The 18,127-nt window shown below is 46.8% G+C and overlaps 1 protein-coding gene across 1 annotated transcript in view; it reads left to right on the forward strand.

Moving 5' to 3' along the window:
• Positions 1–18,127, forward strand: part of SYTL3 (synaptotagmin like 3) — a 653,935-nt gene that overhangs the window by 226,091 nt on the left and 409,717 nt on the right. The gene's annotated exons all lie outside the window — the stretch shown is intronic.

Here is an 18,127-nt window from a genome sequence, read left to right on the forward strand (position 1 = left end):
TCCTCCCCCAGCACCTCGGGAACCACACGGGAGGCCATCTCCTTCTTGTCAAGCCACGCAATAAGCTTGCCCGCCTTATCCCCGACATCGTAGATCCTCCCTTGCTGTTCTCTGCCCATTGCCTTGGCAGCGTCAGTAGCAGTGGCCCGGTACTCCGACTGCTTAAGTGAGAGAGCGTGGAGCAGGGCAGGCGTCGGACCAGTCTCCAATTGAGAATCAAGGTCTCCAATCTCTGATTCCAGCCGCACCACTTCCTCGTCTCTACGTCTGCGTACCTCGGCTATTAAGGAGAAGGCTTCTCCTCTTAGGACAGTTTTAAAGGCCTACCATAGGGACATGGCCGACACTACCGAGCCCGTATTTTCAGAAAAATAAAGCTCAATGGCTTTAGCCAGGAGGTCACGAGTCTTAGGATTACGGAAGTACCACAGATTGACTGGCGCTACTCTCGAGGCCACTACCATGTCAAAGTCAAAAGACACCCAGACCGGGGAATGGTCCGAGATGCCTCTGGCCATTAAACGGGCCTCAGAGACGGCCGACGCGTGGGCAGCCAATGCCAGAACGTAGTCAATCCTGGAGAAGCTACCGTGCGCTCCCGAGTGGAAGGAGTACTGTCGCTGAGCGGGGTGGAGTAGTCTCCAGCAATCGATAAGCCCCATGGTATCCAGGAAATCAGGAAGCCAGGACTGCGCATTTCGAAGATCTCTGGATGGATGACGGTCTAAAGTCCCGGATCCAACTGCATTGAAGTCCCCACCAACTATAAGCAAACCTTCGGGCAAGCCCAAAATGGCGCCCCAAGATCTTGGAACGTAGTCGTTTGCAGACCAGGGGGGACGTAAACAGAAACCAAGACCAGGGTACGCCCCTCCCACCTACCCGTGACGGCGACGTAGCGTCCCCTCTCATCGATCACGCTAGATTCCACCTCAAACGGGAGAGACATGTGCACCATGATCCCCGCCCCACGGGACCCCGAAGAGATCCCTGAGTGTGCCACCATTTTGAAGCCTTTTCTATTGAATGCGTGACACGTATTCCCAATCAGATGTGTTTCTTGTAACAGGATGACATCAGGCATGCATCTTTTAAACATTTGCAGCACCACCCCTCGTTTAATGCGGTCACCCAGCCCATTAACATTCCAACTCAGTACATTTAACTTCTTACCCCCAATCGTCAATGTAGAGGCCCATGCCGCCCCTGCAGGGAGGAGTCGCTACAGCATAATCATCATCAAAATAGTTACCTTGCCATGAAATAGATAAAGGAAAGAAAGAGAGAACACACAAAAACCAAACAACCCATCCACCCCCCACCCTGCACCCCTGCATTAGACTATAGAGCCCCCCCAACTAGCAGTGTGCCTGTCGCCCCAAAAACTACTCTACGAAAAGCCCCTAGAGGAGAAAGGAGGCCACCCTATCCCCCCCGTTTCCCCCATTCATAGATAAAGGATAGCAGCAAAAGTACAGTATTCTGTGACTGACTGCCTGAGCAGACTCATCATCTGAAAATGGCCCAAAGGGTCCTTTTACTCCTGAAGATCGGGGCCACCAGCCGCCCCCCTCCGACTGTTCCTCGGGTGCGCTCCGACGCTGGGGCAAAGTGTCCAACCAGTCCCCTGCCGCTTCTGGCATGTCGAAGAACAATGCACGGCCATCATGTTCGATGCGTAGTTTCGCCAGGAACAGCATGGAGTACTTCATCCCCAGCTCTCGCAGTCTACGTTTCACGCCCGTGAAATTTTGCCGTCGCCTCTACACCGCTTGGGTGAAGTCCGGGAAAAAGTTAATGTCAGCGTTTTGGAACTTCAGCGGCCCACCTCTCCTCCATGCCTTTAGGATAGCGTCCCTATCCCTAAAGTTGAACACCCTGGCGATGATAGGGCGCGGAGGGGCCCCCAGCTTCGGGCGGCCTCTGGGCAGTCTATGAGCTCGCTCCACCGAGAAGAACTTGCTGAGGCCGCCGGGGGTCAGATGGTTCTGGACCAAGTTCTCAACAAAGAGATCGGTGGCGTCCTCCTCGGCCCCCTCCGGGACACCAACAATGCGGACGTTCTGGCGCCTGGCCCGTCCCTCAAAATCATCAAGCCTGCGGGCAAACAGCGAGTTCGTAGCTTTTAGGTCGCGGATCTCTGTTTGCAGGTCCGTTACGTCCGAGGTCAGGCTCGACGATTTTATGTCGAGTGACTTGACCCAGTCATTAGTCTTGCCGAGATCGGCTCTGATCAAATTGATCTCGATGGCCAGCGTGTCGACCTTGTGCGTCAGCACCTCATGTTGCTTGTGCATCTCTACCTTGATGCCACAATGGCGCCCATGACGTCCAGGAGGGTTGGAGCCGAGTCGTCCGGCGACACATCCCGCTGCATGTCTTTAGGCCTCGCGGTGACTCCGGGCGATCCCTTTGGGTGGGCGTAGCGATCGGAGTTGGTGGACTGAGAAAGAGATGTTTTTCTGCTGACCCGGGGTTTCCCTCTGCCTGAGTCGCCTCTGCCAGCCATGTTGGGCAAGAAGCCCACTCAATCGGGAAGACCCCCTGGTCCTCGTCGGGCTCCCAAGTCGGCAGGCGGTAGCATCCGCGTCCACCGCTCAGTCAGTACATCAGTCTCCAGAGTAACCCGGGTGACACCTTGAGGTGAGGCAGTCGTTCACTCCTAGGACCACCACCGTGCAGCAGCCCCACAGTCGCCCATGTAAGCCCGGGCACTGATGGCGTCGTCGTCCCCAATCTTCAACACGGTGTAACTCCACCTGGGGGTCTCGGATCTTCAATCGGAAAACGAGTCCCGCATCAGCAGCAGTTCAACAACATGTTCCCACTTCTGTGAGACAGGATAGACAACAGGATTAATTCGGAGGATCGGAGGGTCTTCGGAGCTCTGAGCTCACGCGGCCATCTTGGTTGCCCGTGAAGCTCCTCCGGAACGTTATTTCTTGCTTCCAATTAACTAATATTTTATTCAACACAGTTTTTTTTAATAAATCGAAGACATTTAGCCCATTGGCCAATTCAATTAATCTCTCACCTTTTTATTTCGGTAGGGCTTATGTTTATGCAGACTCTCCTAAAGGTTTCTTTCTCCGTGTGGACATGTTGAACATGCAACTGTCTAAGTAACTGGGATTGACGAGTATCGAGCAGAAACTAGCTTTGGATTTTGGGATACTTGTGTTTTTATAAGCCAAGCAATTACATATCTTTCCTTACATCTAATCGAACAAATGATTATCAAAAGACTCTTTTCCTTAACTCTAACATGAACTTTTAAATAAGATCCTGTGTACTGAGTATAAGGTTGAAAGGCAGGAAGGGTTGTCGTTTTTCTTTAAGTAGTAATACCTCGGTTTTAGTGATATTTGCTTTCTAACCTTCCAAAACTCAATACAGTTGTAAATTATGTTAAATGCAGGCTTCATATTTAATTCACCTGCAAACCAGAATAATTCCAAATTCTTCGTGTTAAGTTTGGGTCTAGGCCCCTGGCAGTATGTAGGTTTAATGAAATTATGTGCTCTTAAAACAGCTGCTAATAGATCAATAAGTTGTCTAAAGAGCACTGAGGATATTAGACAGACCTAACACTATTTCACAGCGCCTCAAGACCCTAAGATTGATTGTTATGAGACAGACTTAACACAAATCTTTGAAGAGCCTAATATTTAACCCCTTCCCTCGGCTCGTCATGAGGCACAGCGGAGCTGCACTTCGTCATGACCACACCCGTTTTAGAACGTTCAGCACAGCGGGATAATTATCCCTGCGTGCGAACGTTCCAACGGCTGTGAGGAGCTCAGCTTGTTATGAGTGCAGCTCAACCATGCCTCATGACGAGCTGAGCTCATCATGAGCATGCAACAGGTTAATACCAAGGATGCTGAGGCGTTTTCGTAGAGAGAAGCGAGTGACCCCATGAGCTGGGCAGGAAAGACCATTGCTTATAGGGCCTTAAACAAAAATTGCCAGCTCACAAGTTCAAAGGCCTTCTCTGCTTCCAGTAATATAAGGGCCTCTGGCCTACTGGTGGTGGGGATATGATCAGTGCTTCTACCACAAAATAGGTGTTTGTGTGTATTTAGGGAGGGAACAAAGCCATTTTGGATCTTGAGGATCAAAGAGGGGTCTTGGGCGATTATTCACTGGGCTGTCAATTTAGGCCAATTTGTTTGTAATTGGGGTTTAATAAAGTTAGTGGATGGAAAGAGCTAGAGTTGCTGCTTCATTCATGTGAACTGCTAATTTTTGTACTGGAAGCTGATGGTGGCACACAGAAAATGTGGGGAATGTTACTGAAAAATACGTTTGACAACAAATTTATGTTCAAACTATTTTTAAAAGTGTCAAGTTGAGCTATGCTCAGTACATTAACATTTTCTAAAAGTAATTAATCTTATCCAATAATTTAGTCCAATGCGTTGGATTCCTTCCTATGAATTAAGACAGTTAATGTATAGTGGGCGGGAGGCCTATTTGAGTCATATCATATTTGATTGGCCCTGCCAACAGCAGCACTTTATGTGCCATACCCCTTACTCATGCTGGAAATATTTTGAAGCTTAACTAAAAGGGCTTTGTATACCAGTGTTTGTCTTGAACCATATGCATTATTTTAGCAGAAGCCATTGGAGGTCTTGAGGGTACCAGAGCAATGATAAGTTTGGAATTTTATCATCAAAAAGTTCAAAATCTTTTGAAGGGAATGTGGTGTAGTCACCATTTACACAGTTGGAGAGAGGGATGATGGGTCTGAGTTATGCTAAAATACGGATTTCATGCATTGAATTCACCATTGAAGAGGAGGGAGCTTCCCCTAGATGTTGTCATGCTCAGTGTTGCTTCTCTTGTCTCCAGATCTAACTTAGTCCATCGAGGCTATTCCACACGTCCTTCTAGGATCTGAGCTTTGATGGGCTGCAAAGCAGGTCAGTTCTGCTTCCAAGGGCTCCTCAGCTTTTCGACAGGCAAATAAGTGTTCTTTCTTCCACAGGTTCAGCAAGGCAGCTTCACAAGTTTTTTCTGGATTTCGACCCAGACTGTTGGGGTAGTTCCAGGTTCTGGTTGGAGATCCGCCGTCACGTACCTTGACCGAGAGCCATAGCTGGCCGCATTCATCAATAGTTACGAAAACAGGAAAAATAAGCTGCCCCTGACTCTCGGTGGATTGTCTCACGAGCTAATTAGGAATACATCTGAGCATTTATTTCTGAGCCTTTGAAACCGCGCTGAATACCCGACCCTGTTAACAGTGACCGCGCTGAATACCCGACCCTGTTAACAGTGACAATACGGGATTAACATCAAGCCCGCTACAAAGTTACTGTAAAGATCTACAAGGGAACTGATACTTCACTAAACTATGTAATATCACGTCAAAGGAATTCCAACCTTTAAAATATAATTTCTGATTCAAGTTTAAAAGGACGTGTTGCCTTTCTTGCAACCTATTTTAGTGCAATATATGGCCACCTGAAGAAGGCTAGCCAGCCGAAACGCGCGTTGTGAACTACCCTGCCATATTGCATAAATCACTTGTTGTGTCCTATGTTTGTCTGCTAATGGTTTTTAATGTCTATGAATTATAAACAGTTTCACTCTGAATTATGTTATAAAATGAAAAAGATATATTTGTACACAAAGAATATTTTCAAAAAAACGAAAAAAAGAATTTCTTTTGACTAAATAAAAGTATATATTATAATGCTTATACATTAGTGGGTGGTGAGTTCATCTATTAGTAATTATTGGTGTTTATATTGTCTGTGGTTCATTATCTTTGTATTCTCACTTGACTATAGACCTTTACCAAACGGGGTAGTAGTATTTATTCATTTATTTAGAAAGTTTTATATAGCGCGAACATGACCACCGAGGGTATCAGAGCGCTTTACAGTTTATACATCAGGCAGAATACAAGCAATCAACAACATCAACAAAAACAACAGATTAACAGTCTAAAAACTGGCCGAACATTCTTGTGAGCCTAGCAGCTGGGCCCACAAATCTACATTTCTGGCCCCGAATTAGATGGGGAGGCCTGACAGAGGCAAACATTTCTTCATCAGGAGCCCTTTGACCTCTTTTTTGAAGAGGACCGTGGAGGAATTCACCCTGACTTCTGGGGTAAGGTAATTCTTTATCCTCTGTGCCACACCTGAGAAGGCTCTATTGTATGTCTTCTTTTTCTTACATTTTTGTGGTTTGAGTAAAAGGGTGCTGGTGCTTCTGGAGGCTTTTAAATCACATGAGAGCTCCAGTTTCTGAGTGAAGTACAGTGTGGTCTTGAAGTGTATGGTTTTTTGTGCCATGCATGCAATTTTTGACTGTATCCGCGCTTCATAGGGAAGCCAGTGCAGGGTCAGCAAGTCCAGAGAAATATGGATGAATCTGTTAGTGCCCCTTATAAGCCTAGCAGCGGAGTTGAAGGCAACCCTAAGAGTAGCTATCTTTATTCTAGGCAATCCGCAAAGTGGTGTGCTACCATAGTCCAACTTGGAGATCACTAGTGCTTGCACAGCCACCTTTAGGCCCTGAGCCGGTAGATAGAGTTTGAGTTTCCTCAATATACTGAGTTGGTAGTTAGCTCCTTTGGTAAGGTAGCTGGTGTGCTTCTGCATGTTCAGGCTTTTGTCTAGAATGATACTCAGAGAAGAAGCCGAATCAACAAGGAGAGGTCTGCAGTTTAGAGCCGTAAGTTGGTTCAACCATTGTTCCAAGACCAGAGAATGCGTGTAGGGTGAGATTAGTAGGAATTCAGTTTTTAAAGCACTTAACTTCAGGTGGTTACATGTCAGCCAGCTTTGTGTTTCCAGCAAAATTGAATTGAGGGTTTGGATGTCTTCAGGGGAGGCAATCTTCAGGTATAGTCGGGTATCATCCGCATACATGTGATATTAAATGCTGGATGATTTCAGAATTTCTGTCAGAGGCTCCATAAACAGGTTGAAGAGCGTGGGAGACAGTGCTGAACCTTGGGGGATCCCCAGCGTGACCAGTGCAAGATTGGTTCACCTTGAAACTTTGGGATCTATTCTGAAGGAACGAAGAGAACCAGTTAAGTACAGGCCCAGATGGCCCCATCCTGTGTTTCAGGAGGTCAATTAGGTTATCTTGTTTGACAGTATTGAATGCTGATAAGCGGTCAAGAAGGATCAGTAGGCACGACTCATTATGGTCCAATATTCTTAGCGCATCATCAACAATTTGCGTTAATGCGAACTCTGTACTATGACCTGGGTGGAAACCAGATTGATATTGGTCTCGGAGTTGAAAATGTTCAATTTGAGAACAGAGTTGGGCGAGCACACATTTCTCCAGGAGCTTTGCTAAGGTGGGGATATTAGAAATTGGGTGAAAGTTATGAAGGTCAGTGGGTTCCGCGGATGGATTCTTTACAATATTGGCCACTTGACCCGATTTAAGGCAATCAGGAATTGCACCATGCTGAAGTGAGGCATTGACGATCGTAGTCCAGAGTGTTAGTAAGGAGGCTCTAACCTCCAGGAAAAGGTTTGCTGGCAAAGGGTCATTGTAGTGATTGGAAGGTTTCAACATCCCCAGCATTTTGCGAATAGTGTCTTTATCCAGGGTTTTGAACAAGCTCCAGGATGTGTTATTTTTGGGCAGGCAGGGCTGTGCAGGGTCAGTGAAATCCAGGCCTGGGGGATAGAGGGTGATCAGAGGACTAATCGAAAGGTGATCAAAGGCAGAGCGTAATTCAGTCTCAATCTTGATAGTCTTATCCGTGAAGAAGACCGCAGTTCGGCAGAGACCCTTGACCCAGTGACGAGAGATTAGGATGGCTGTTAGCTTGGTACTTGATGAGTTTGAACAGTTTTTTTGACGGTTTTCTGCTTGGTCTAGTTGAGATCTGAAAAAGGTGGCCTTCGAGCCTCTGATGCGTTTATTGTATAGGCTTCGCAGAGATCTCAAATGGTGGAGATGTTAAAGGGAGGGGTTGGATAGCCTTGACCTTTCTGCAAGCCTTAAGTTTCTTCTATCGGAATTGAGACTTATATTAAACCATGATTTGGAGAGTTTAGCGGATATTCTCTTAAGCTGTGGTGGAGCAACGGAGTCTAGTACATTTTGCATTGAGCGGTTATAGTGGGCTGTGAGGTCGTGGACGTCTGACATGTGCAAGGGAGGGGGCAGACTGTTATCGCAGAGAGCAGTCAGATCTTGTGAGTTAATGTTCCGTAGACATCTTTTCTGCTTTTTTGGGTTCTTAGACTGGGATCTATTATTCTTACCCAATCCAAAATGAGGAAGGTGATGCAAAAGTGGTCTGTCCAATCCCACGGGAGAATCGACTCAAGGAGGATTGAGTTGGGCTTACCAATGACAAGATCTAAGGTAGCTCCTTTGATATGAGTCGGGCTGTCACATATTTGGGCTAGGTTGAAGTCAAGTAGGAAGGATTTAAGGCTATTAACCAGCATATCATTTGTATCATTCCATCGGAGGTTGAACTCACCCAAGAAGATCTGCGTACCATGGAAGTCAGCATTAGCAGAGATAATGTCCATGACCTTTTCTGTGAAGGGAAGATTTTCATGTGGGGGTGGTAGAATGTGTGCAGTCTACATGAAATGTTGTTGCCACCAGTCACTTCAATGCAAAGGTATTCACAAGACGGCAGGAGGTCGGCATAAAGAACTTTCACTATTAGATTGCTGCGGTGCAAACATGCTATGCCTCCACCTTGACCACAAGCTCTGTCCAACCTAATGATATCATATTTGGGAGGTATTTAAAGGTCCAGGGAGACAGCAGCTGATTTATTTTGTCAGGTTTCCGTCAACATTACAAGGTCAAGATCCTGGGCAAGGATGATGTCAGCAATGTCCGCTGCATGTTTAACAGCCGATAGGCAGTTTAGGAGTACACATTTGAGTCTTATGTTGGTGTCCATTGGTGCAGGAAGAATGGTGGTGATCCTCCTGAGGTTGTTCACATTTAGAGTTCTGGTGTTTGGCCTAGGTTCTCTGAAGGGATTAGTGGGGAAATTAAAACAAGAATAGGGTGTGAAAAAATCAGTATCAATAGAGAAATCGCTAAAAATCAAGTAGTTGACACTGACGTTTGCCAGTTCTGTTCTACAGTCTTGCCCTAATGATCTTCAATAATAATTAAACAGATTTTTTTTTAATACCAAGGACTGTGAATGTAGTTTGCCTATCATTTATTTTTAATGTGGGTGATGTGTGAGACTAGTAGTCTATTACAGACATTTTGCCGATAAATACTGTTTACGTTTCATGCAACATCCTTAAGAAAGTTCATTTTTGATCAAAACAGTACCACACATATGAAAAATGGGAGGGTGTCACAGAGATTATTTGCATGAATATTAGTGAGCTGCTGTTGTGTTACAATACTGAAAACACACGTCATCCCAATCCATGAATATAATAGAATTTTGGAGGAATGGCTGTGCACTGTCAGTGATCTGGTCAAAGAGGGCATGAAACAGCTGAAACTGGTCTATATATTCAAAGCTGTTCCTAACAGGGGCCCCCTAATTACGTTTGGCACAGGACCCCCAAAATCCGTAAGATGTCCCTGGTGGTGCATGCCAGCAGGGCCTAGCTTCAGAAACATACATTTCTATCTTGTAGATTGAAATCTTCCTGAGGCTAAGAGCATTGGCACACAGGTTGTATGCTTCAAGCAGGTACCTATGTTATCATATGACATCGCTTTATTAATGTAATAACTGTACTTTCTCAATTGCTTTATTAACCTTCTGGCTTTCTCAAATTTGCTTGAACATGCACCATTTGGCCAGTCTTTTGTCAAAATGTTCTCAGTGGGCGAGCCTCCCCTGAACCCTGCTTAGATTTTTGGGGTCGCTTGCTACGCTCTTTCACCACAGTGCACTCAGCAACAAATTTAACGCCCCCCCACTTTCAAATGTCACCAGCCACCTCTGTGTGAAAATATTTCTGTAAATCATCATCACATCATGTGATTTGCACTGTGTGTGAAGTGCCACTAGGCCAGCAGTAACGCTGGGGCCTGTGCAGCCTTCCTGTCCATAGACGGTGGTTTCTGCTGGTTCAGGAGCCCCGGTTTTATGTGTTTCTTAGGTATACAAAACACTGCAAATTGCGTTTACCAAACAGGGACAGCAATAATTCCAGCAACCATTAAAAATTGCCCAGACATTCTTTATTTTGCGACGGGGTTAGAGCCATTGTAGTGGGGGTTGTTTAAATGCCCACGGTAAACATGAACACAATGCTGCCGTTAGTGAAACATGCCTCTCTTCAGCCCATACTCTCACCCCAGCTCTGGGGAGGACCCTCATCATGAAAACAGACTCCACAGGAGGTGGATGGATATTGCCCAATCGTTGGCAAGTGCGAGGTGAAGCAGGCTTTGAGCTCTGATGGTCTCAGAAAGCCGGCCTAACAGCTAGGGTGATGTTTGCCAAGAGAACGAAAATAACACTGTGATTCAGAACTATTTGTTAGCTACACAGCTCGGGGCAAGAAATATACTGCGCTTTCCAATGAAAATGGGGATATCAGTAGACAATCTTCATTTTTTGTTCGTTAAAGTTGTGTAAGACGCTTCACAACTTTTGCATAGAGCATGCTTGAATCTGTGCATTCCCTTTAAAAAAACAGAACTAATGCCTGTCATAGCAGCAAGTGTCTGTGGCATCAATGAAGTAACACCAGTTCTAAGTCTCCCCAGCTCAGCTGCATGGCTTTAAATATACACAAACTCACTTCCTCCAAACAAAAATATGTAATTGTCTGAGAAACACAAGCTGTGCCATAAGGTACAGTTTTCATGTTGGTAAATACTGTATATTCGACTTCCACATTGCATGCTATTTAATCGAGTACACATATGTACTACTCCCTTACAGAACACATTGTTTCCCACAAGCATAGGTATTACCATCAGATGCCAGAGATGGCCACCATAATGCCAAGGACAACACAATAGGCCAATAATGAGTACCATTGCGTGGATGCCACGCTTGTGTCAGGTCTTGACACTATTAATACTATGGATGCCCAAAATATATTAAAAACGGTAATAAGGGTGGCTCCATAAGTTCAAGGATGCCCTCAGTTTGTAAATGGTGGCCACCAATATACAACATGTGGCTACCTCAATTTGACAATGATGCTAATATCCGAACACTGGCCACTACCGTGTCATGGCACCATTATGCCAGGGCTAGGCATTATAATGCATGTGAGTATTGTCTTTTTCATAAATCGGCACTTAAAGCACCGGAATGTTTCACATGTCATTTTTCAAAGCACTAATCATTTTAGCTAATTTATTCCAAAATTGTGCTTTAAATGCACTTTTAATTTGACCTTTTTCATAATGTTCACAGAGCAGGGGAACCTATCAAAACCTTACCCAGAGGAAAGCTCCCTTGCTGAAATTCAGATTGGGTATTACATCTGCCTTTCATCAGTGCCAGTTGAGGATGTGGACAGAGCCAACAGAGAGTGAGTGGCGCAGTGGTGGAAGTGGGTGAAGCCAGGTGAAAGTGGATGTGGCTTCCGACCAATATTTGAGCACCTGGACTTCATATTTTACAAATTAAGCACTGCCCACACCAATGGTGCCAGTTCTAACAGTCAGGTTCACTGAGATTTCTGCAACAGTTTGAATGCCCCACTCGTCTATTATGCATAATGCATAGTGCACATCCATACTATGGACTTCTGCGATATTTTAACACCTACCTCATTTAATTTGCTGTGATAAGCACTAAATTCTGTGTCTTTCACGTGTAACTTGTCTGAAAACAAGCTAAAAGCAGGTTATTCTAAAAGCTACACAATACATCCACAGTTCCCCTCGTGGTTGTGTGCTGAGGGTATTTGCAATAGGGCCCAAAGACAAGATCAACTGGTTTTAAATGCTTGTTTTTGAACTCTAATCACAAAGAACATCTTTTTTGTATTGAATAATTGAAACTAAGTAACACCAGGGGGCGCCCTTGGGAAACATTTCGTTTGTGTCCTTGGCGAGTCTTGTTTACGCGTTGTTTCAACTTTAATTTGCCCGACGTATGAAGTACAAAGAAGCGATTGAACTTTTCATTTGAGGGATCAAACGTTCGTGGCGCCGGAAGGAAATGTTAAATACCATCGTTGTATCTTATATGTGCTCCAAACGAAAAGTAGGAAAACTCTTTCCAAGAACACAGTTTGTGTGCAACTGAGACCATTTTTAGGTCTCGCCTGTCGATGCGCATGCGCATCGAGCAAGGCGAGAGTATTGCGAGTTATCCACTCTTTATCCACACTGCAAGGAATCGTGGCGATTCCTTGCAGTGCCCGTGACTTTTAAGGTCAATGCGCATGCGCATTAAGCTTATGCGCATGCGCATTGACCTTAAAAGCGCGTGCGCGTGCACGTCCGTCTATGTTTACCCGCTCCGCCCCCTCCCGCCGTGTCGCATTTCTCCTCCCCCTCCCCTCTCTTCCTTCCGTCTTCCTGCCGTGTCGCACCTCTCCCCTCTCTGCCCCCTCCCCTGCCCGCCGTGTTACGTGCTCGCCCAGTTCCACCCCCTTCACCCGCTCCCTCTTGCAATCCATCTCTGCCTACATGTTTCTCTCGTTTGCATTTCATTCCCCTCATCTCCTTCCAACTCTACCCCTTGCTTACCGTCGACTGCTCTCCACAGGCCACAGTGTACCGACGAACGCATTTCCCAATAGAGGCAGTCTGAGTAAAACACACTGATAAATCAAGCCCTTAATATGTCACTCTTTATGCCCCAGCCCCTGTTACTCTGCAGTCTCGCTCTGTTCTTCTTTATCTTGGACATGATCTACCCCCCTCCCGCCGTGTCGCATTTCTCCTCCCCCTCCCCTCTCTTCCTTCCGTCTTCCTGCCGTGTCGCACCTCTCCCCTCTCCGCCCCCTCCCCTGCCCGCCGTGTTACGTGCTCGCCCAGTTCCACCCCCTTCACCCGCTCCCTCTTGCAATCCATCTCTGCCTACATGTTTCTCTCGGTTGCATTTCATTCCCCTCATCTCCTTCCAACTCTACCCCTTGCTTACCGTCGACTGCTCTCCACAGGCCACAGTGTACCGACGAACGCATTTCCCAATAGAGGCAGTCTGAGTAAAACACACTGATAAATCAAGCCCTTAATATGTCACTCTTTATGCCCCAGCCCCTGTTACTCTGCAGTCTCGCTCTGTTCTTCTTTATCTTGGACATGATCTACCAGCTTTTCTTTCCTTCATTGTATCTCTCAGTTTACCTCCCTTCCTCCTCCTCTCTCTCTCAGTGTCGCTCTTTGCCTCTCTCTCCCGCTCCATGTCTCTTTCACCACCCCGCGCTTTTTGCAGCCTTGCACTGCCCGCCTTTGCCTCTCTGCCATCACCCGGCTCCCCTTCCTCCACTCGCTCTCTTCCCAAGCAGCTGGTTGTAAATCCGAGGCCTCTCTGGGACTGCGCTCGGCACTCCCGCGCCTTTTCACTCGATTGCTCGTTGTTTACTCCGTGATTATTGTCGATGGAATTAACCTTCATTAACCTTTTATTTCCCTCTCCCAATAAGCTGGAGTTTACAGTATTTCTGTTCCGTTCAGTTAGCCTGAAAGGCATCAGGGCTGCGCGCATGCAGTCTTAGGATGGGTTGACCACCCCTCCCCGCATACTAGCCAATGCCACAGCAAGCCCCCTCCCCCCCAGTTCAAGGGACGCTCGAGAGACCCTCAAGAAAGCTGTCCAACCATCCATCGGCGCTATCCCCAGATGCAATATGCAATGGCTTCTTTCTTCCTAGAGGGCAGCCTGGCCGGAGGTTTTTCAGGCAGCAGGCTCAAACTAAGAAGCCTAACGCAAACTGGCACCTCTCCACCCTACAGAATTGGTCGAGGGACTCCCAAGCCTCCCGTATCTTTAAGATTTATGAGACCGTCCTTGGCTGAATAGGGGTCCCCTGAATGGAGCAAAAATTAAACCAAAACCACCAGCTGGGGCTGTAAAATCACACAACAGCCAGTCATCGGCAAGCAGTCCGGAGCTTCCGTCTTCCCGGTGAGTCTGCCCATACTTTGCATGGCAGTGCATCACAATAGATTACAGTGGGCTCACATGAACACACCACACAGGCCGAGCAAGCAATATATTTCATATGTTGTACTCTGGGTAAATGTGAATTACTTTTATGTTTGGGTTGCTTTGCACTTGAGAGTGTTAGTTATGAAACTTCGGTCAATATTGTATCGTTAAGTCCAGATCAGTCTGCTACACAGTCTTTTCACACAGTTGTTTTTTGCAGTCAAGCTGGATCGATCTGCACAGATTTGCCTCAACCCTCAACCCCTCACCCTCAACCCCTCACCCTCAACCCCTCACCCTCAACACCTCACCCTCAACCCCTCACTCACCCTCACTCACCCTCACTCACCCACCCTCACTCACCCTCACTCACCCTCACTCACCCTCAACCCCTCACTCACCCTCACTCATCCTCACTCACCCTCAACACCTCACCCTCACCCACCCTCAACCCCTCACGCTAACTCACATTCACCCTCACTCACCCTCACCCTCACTCTCACTCACCCTCAACCCCTCACTCACCCTCAACCCCTCACTCACCCTCAACCCCTCACTCACCCTCACTCACCCTCACTCACCCTCACCCTCACTCACCCTCAACCCCTCACCCTCACACAGTGCAATAGGTCTCGGAGGATTTTTAGTTAGAGCTTTTAGAATTGTTTATGGCTTTTTTTATTTGTAATTCTTTAGCATTGGCTACAGGAAACAAAAATGCTAAAGATTTACAACAAAAAACCCATAAACAATTCTAAAAGCACTAACTCTAATGCTGCGAGACCTATTGCATTTCCAATGCTTGTTTTTAGGTCTCGCCTGTCGATGCGCATGCGCATCGAGCAAGGCGAGAGTATTGCGAGTTATCCACTCTTTATCTACACTGCAAGGAATCGTGGCGATTCCTTGCAGTGCCCGTGACTTTTAAGGTCAATGCGCATGCGCATTAAGCTTATGCGCATGCGCATTGACCTTAAAAGTCACGGGCGCGTGCATGTCCGTCTTTGTTTACCCGCTCCGCCCCCTTCCCGCCGTCTCGCATTTCCCCCTGCCGCATCAAAGGCTTTCACGGCCGGCCGGCCATGCTTTCAGTTTCACGACCGGCCGGCCGTGTCAATTACATTTCTCTCCCCGCTCCGCCCCCTGCTGCGGCCGTGTCGCACTTCTCCTCCCCCCCTCCCCACAGCAATGCCCTCCGTCTTGTTTGTTGCAGTCTGTCTTCCTTTTGTCTCTCCCTATCCCTCTTACTTCACCTCATTCTCTCCCCTTCCCTCTGCCTCGCCATCTCTTCTTTCCCTCTCGATTCCCCGTGTTTCCTCCTTTCCCCCGCCTCACTCTCTTCACTATATGTCACATAATTTCCTTTCCTTTCCTTTTAACCTGATTTTCTCCTCTAAATCCATCTTTAAACTCCACACATATGGTATCTGCCAAATGACGTGGGAACAACCCACTGCTGCTGTCTATGAAAGGCTCTATATTGTTTTGCCAATTGCCATTTACATGCTTTGAGTTGTAGGCCGATACGGATAATAGTAAATATGAACTACAAGCCCCGGAATCAAAATGTTCTGGCTAAAAACCCAGGATTACTTGAATGTCACTTTGAGGACTTAGGGTCAGGTGGCAGTTGTCCTCAAAGCCCCCCTCCCCCCCACCAGCAGTTGAACCCCATTGTGAAGGGGCAAACAGAAACTGTTGACCTGCACGTTTTCGGCAAGGAACTTTGCCAGCGCTTGTAGCATTGAACCTGCTGCCTAGGGTTCAACAGCCTCCTCACTGCCGAAGCTTTGCTAATCGTTAACGTGCAAGCACAGTCCTGTCCGGGGAGAGACGGCTGCTGCTGCTGCGTCTCAATGTATGCCTCTCGGCTCCAGCACATTCAGCAACACCTAAGGCACGTAGAGGTAAGTGGGGCCCCCAAGCACCCCTCAGACACCGCCCACGAGGAGGACAAGGCCTCTGCTGCTTTTGAGAGTTTTCAGTGCCTTCATTCCGTGACTTGTTCAGGCTGTCCCCCTCGAACATGCGGCTACAAGTCCCGAGCATGGTAACACTGTTGCCTGAAAACCGGTCTCGCTTCTGTGGCACAGGGCCACTTGGCAGCTGTGTTGCAATCGTTAACTAATTTGTGCAAGGGAGTCGCAGTTCGGTAGTTAATTGTAAATGTACCACACACACAATTCTGTGAATATTTCTACAATAGGTAGGTCCTGGAATTCGTATTTTTTTTGTCGGCGTGTTAAACTCTTCATTTTCTGCACGTAAGAAATTCGAGCTTTCCCACACAATTCAACCCGACGGTCAAGTAAGTAAAACATGATTTTCAGGAAAGCGTGCCTTCCCTTCCGTCCTCTTAAAAGTGCAGCAGATGAGGCTTTGCCTAACGGAAAAGGTTTTTCTTGGGTGTTGTTAGTGAAAGGTAGCCTGTGTCCTGAAATCTGTTGCTTCCAAACTTCGGTTAAACATTTACCCTGCACCCTGACTTATGAACAGATTAAAAAGAGTTATCCGGGGCTAGACAAGCATGGAGCTAGAAGAAACGTAATGCCTGACTGCAGAGTCTGCTCCAGGCCATTAGGATGGAAATATGCTGGACAGCCACTCTAACAATGCTTGCAGTATTCTGCCAAACTGGCAACCACCCTAAAACTTCGTCTTCCCAGAATTGTATTCAATTTTTTACAAACCCAGTAGAACTCATAAAAAAAATAAACCATCTTCTTTCTTGCTCATAAAAAGGCCTCTGAGAGTTGCTGGTGCTGTTTTCCAATTATAAATCACAGATCGTGTGTTTTAGGTCTCTTCATGTGCACATATTATATATTAGAGGGTGACTCCCAGAGGAACAACTTGCACTTGGACCTTAACTTATCCTTAAGGCCTCTTCCAACCAAGCCTCGGATAACAGTTCTAATTTCGGATCAGACACAGGCCATTTTTCTAGTCTCATAACTTGAGGTAATTGACGTGCACCTGAATATTAAGAATCAAAGAAGTGATGTCACTTTTCGCAATCTTACTAGTACATATAAATAATGCTTTGGGTACGGTGTGAAATCCTAATATATACGGATTCTATGCCTTATGAAACAATTAAAATGTGTCTGATTGTACAGTAAATTATATAACCAATACAACTTCTAAAATAAAATGTGCTGTTTGCAGAATTTTTTTTATTTAACTCGAGGGTGGGGAATACCTGAATTGCAGTACGTCTGACCACTGCATGGTTCCCCAATTACTTGAAAGATAAGCTCTGCAGCTTTAAGTAGCCTTAATTTATCATACTTCATTATCACACTTTTTTTAAAAAGAAAGTATGATACTATTAATCTTCAATATATTTATCAGATGCTCACAATATTGGCCAGTCAAGCATGTTATTTGACTGCAAGCTCTAGTCTTAGAATCTTAAAAAAAAAAGTTGGTTGTCAAAAAATGCTGAAGCCCATCAGCTACCACAGGAGTGTTTTAGCGAGAATGAAGGCACCACAACCATATAGCACACCCCCGCTCCGCCCCCTCACTCTCTCTGCCCACCCTCAACGCCTCACCCTCACTCACCCTCACCCTCACCCTCACCCTCACTCTCACTCACCCTCACTCTCACTCTCACACACCCTCACTCTCACCCTCACCCTCACTCTCACTCACCCTCAACACCTCACCCTCAACGCCTCACCCTCAACGCCTCACCCTCAACGCCTCACCCTCACTCACCCTCACCCTCACTCACCCTCACTCACCCTCACTCTCACTCACCCTCACTCTCACTCACCCTCACTCACCCTCACTCTCACTCACCCTCAACACCTCACCCTCAACACCTCACCCTCAACGCCTCACCCTCACTCACCCTCACCCTCACCCTCACCCTCACTCTCACTCACCCTCACCCACCCTCACTCACCCTCACCCTCACTCACCCTCACCCACCCTCACTCACCCTCACTCTCACTCTCACTCTCACTCTCACTCACCCTCACTCTCACTCACCCTCACTCTCACTCACCCTCAACCCCTCACTCACCCTCACTCTCACTCATCCTCACTCACCCTCAA

The sequence above is a fragment of the Lissotriton vulgaris genome, chromosome 6 (assembly GCF_964263255.1).
Source record: "Lissotriton vulgaris chromosome 6, aLisVul1.2, whole genome shotgun sequence".
Taxonomy (NCBI): domain Eukaryota; kingdom Metazoa; phylum Chordata; class Amphibia; order Caudata; family Salamandridae; genus Lissotriton; species Lissotriton vulgaris.